We start from the raw sequence: 3,616 nt of genomic DNA, 5'->3' as shown, positions 1-3,616 counted from the left end.
GTTCCAGTCCTGAGAATTCCTTCCTCTTTGGGAAACCTCAGTCTTTGCTCTTACAGCCTTCAGTTTTTTGAGGCCTGTCCACACTATGGAGGGTAATCTGCTTTAGTCAAAATCAACAGTTTAAATGTCATATCTAAAAAATACTTTCACAGGAGCATCTAGACTGATGTTTGATTAAACAGCTGGGATCCATATACCAGTTAAATTGACACAAAACTAACCACTACAGCCTCTGAGCAAAGAGAAACTGGTTTTTTCCAGCAAGCATTAGTAGATTAGTTCTGTGGTCCCCTTCAGGGATTCAGTGTCTCAAGCATATCTGCCCAGGTATCCTCATCCCAAGTGTTGTGGTCCTAGTCTTTTCCTAGTGGGACCCTGGACTTAACATAGGAGTTACATGAATTTAGCCTTCTTCATAATTCAGTTTCTGTCATACTCATAACCTGGGCCTGGTTTTTGGCACAATTTACCTACTTGGTGAAGGAGATATGTCCTTTAATAAAGCCATTAATAAATAATAATAATGCCATAAAGATTCTGGTCTTGAGATGGTATGTGCCTAACACAAGTCTCATTTTATTTCTTTAATATACCAACGACATCACAACGGCAAAGTACCTGCACACTTCCTGTGCTTGACATTGTGCCCTTCTACTTCAATTTGCATATGCCAATGCATTCCCTTATACAAGTTTCTCTTCCCATTCACCACAGGTTAGATATGTTTGGTCACATGGATCACAGCTTTGTGTAACTGAATGAAACTATGAGCCATGCCATGTAGGGCCACCCAAGACGGACAGGTCATGGTGGAGAGTTCTAATAAAACGGGGTCCACTGGAGAAGGGAATGGCAAACCACTTCAGCATTCTTGCCTTGAGAATCCCATGAACAGTATGAAAAGGCAGAAAGATATGACACTGAAAGCTGAACCCTCCAGGTCAGTAGGTGTCCAATATGCTACTGGAGAAGATTAGAGAAATAGCACCAGAGGAATGAAGAGGCTGAACCAAAGTGGAAATGACCCCCAGTTGTAGGTATGTCTGCAGGTAAAGTCAAGTCCAATGATGTAAAGAACAATATTGCACAGGAATCTGGAATGTTAGGTCCGTGAATCAAGGTAAATTGGAAGTGGTCAAATAGGAGATGACAAGAGTGAACATTGACATTTTAGGAATCAGTGAACTGAAATGGACAAGGGCTTCCCTGGTAGCTCAGATGGCAAAGACTCCACCTGCAATGCAGGAGACCCCAGTTCTATTCCTGAGTTGGGAAGACCCCCTGGAAAAAAGATAGGCTACCCACTCTAGTAGTTTGGGGATGCCCCTGTGGCTCAGTCAGTAAAGAATCTACCTGCAATCTGGGAGACCTGGATTTGATCCCTGGATTTGGAAGATCCCCTGGAGGAGGGCATGGAGACCCACTCCAGTATTCTTGCTTGGAGAATTCCCAAGGACTGAAAAGCCTGGTGGGTCACAACCGAGCAACTAAGCACATCACACAAAATGGACAAGAATAGGAGAATTTAATTCAAATGACCTTTATATCTACTACTGTGGGCAAGAATCCCTTAGAAGAAATGGAGTAGACCTCAGAGTAAACAAAGCAGTCCAAAATGCAGTACTTGAGTACAATCTCAAAAATGACAGAATGATTTTGGCTCTTTTTGGAGGCAAACCATTCAATATCACAGCAATCCAAGTTTATGCCCCAGACACTAACACCAAAGAAAATAAAGTTGAACGGTTCTATGAAGACCTATAAGACATTCTAGAAATAAAACAAAAAATATGTCCTTTACATCATAGGGGACTGGAAAGCAAAAGTAGGAAGTCAGGATATACCTGGGTAATAGGCACCTTTGGCCTTGCAGTACAAAATTAAGGAGGGCAAAGGCTAAGAGAGTCTTCCCTAGAGAACACATTGATCATGGCTTATATGCTCTTCCAACAACACAAGAGATAACTCTACACACAACATCAACAGAAGGTCAATACAAAAATCAGATTGATTATATTCTTTACAACCAAAGATGAGGAAACTTTACAGAGTCACCAAAAACAAGACTGGATGCTGACTGTGACTCACATCAAGAACGCCTTACTGCAAAATTCAGACCTAAATTGAAGAAAGTAGGGAAATCCACTATGCCATTCAGGTATGAACTAAATCAAATCCCTTATGATTATACAGTGGAAGTCAAAAATAGAATCAAGGGATTATATTTGATAGAGTTCCTAAAGAACTATGGACAGAGGTTCATAACACTATACAGGTGGCAGTTACCAAACTATCCCCAAGAAAAAGAAATGTAACAAGACAAAATGGTTGTCTGAGGTGGCCTTATAAATAGCTGAGAAAAGAAGAGAAGCTAGAGGCAAAGAAGAAAAGGAAAGATATACCCATCCGAATGCAGAGTTCCAAAGAATAGCAAGGAGAGAATAAGAAAGACTTCCTAAGTGAACAGTGCAAAGAAAAAGAGGAAAATAATAGAATGAGAAAGACTAAGATTTCTATAAGAAAATCAGAGATACAAAGGAAACATATCATGCAAAGATGGGCACAATAAAGGATACAAATGGTATGGACCTAACAAAAGCAGAAGATGTTAAGTAGTGCCAATAATACACAGAAGAACTATACGAAAATGATCTTATTGACCTGGATAACCACGATGGTGTGATCACTCACTTACAGCCAGACATTCTAGAGTGTGAAGTCAAGCAGGCCTTAAGGAACATTACTACAACAAAGTTAGTGGAGATGATGCAATTCCAGCTGAGTTATTTCAAATCCTAAAAGATGAGGCTGTGAACGTGCTGCACTCAATATGCCAGCAAATTTGGAAAATTCAGCAGGGGCCACAGGACAGGAAAAGGTCTGTTTTCATTCCAGTCCCAAAGAAGGGCAATGCCAAAGAATGTTCATGCTACTACACAATTGCACTCATTCATATGCTAGCAAGGTAATGCTCAGAATCCTTCAAGCTGGACTTCAACAGTAAGTGTACCAAGAACTTCCAGGTGTACAAGTTGGGTTTAGAAAAGGCAGAGGAACTAGTGATCAAATTGCCAACGTCCACTGTATCACAGAAAAAGTTAGAGAATTCCAGAAAAGTATCTACTTGTCCTTCACTGACTACATGAAAGCCTTTGACTATGTGGATCACAACAAACTGTGGAAAAATCTTAAAGAGATGGGAATACCAGATCACCTTACCTTCCTCCTAAAAAACCTGTATACAGGTTAAGAAGCAACAGAACCAGCCATGGAACAACAGACTGGTTCCAAATTGGGAAAGGAGTACATCAAAGCTGTATATTGTCACCCTGCTTACTTAATTTATATGTGGAGTGCATCTTGCAAAATGCTGGGCTAGATGAAGCACAAGCTGGAATCAAGATTGCCAGAAGAACTATCTATAACCTCAGATATGCAGATGACACCACCGTTATGGCAGAAAGTGAAGAGGAACTAAAGAGACTCTTGATGAAAGTGAAAGAGGAGGGTGAAAAAGCTGGCTTAAAACTCAACATTGAAAAAATAAAGATCAGGGCATCCAGTCCCATCACTTCATGGCAAATAGATGGGGAAAAAGTGAATGCAAAGATAGACT

Source organism: Bison bison, unplaced genomic scaffold (assembly GCF_000754665.1).
Source record: "Bison bison bison isolate TAMUID 2011002044 unplaced genomic scaffold, Bison_UMD1.0 scf7180017853138, whole genome shotgun sequence".
NCBI lineage: Eukaryota > Metazoa > Chordata > Mammalia > Artiodactyla > Bovidae > Bison > Bison bison.
This window is presented reverse-complemented; position numbering follows the sequence as displayed.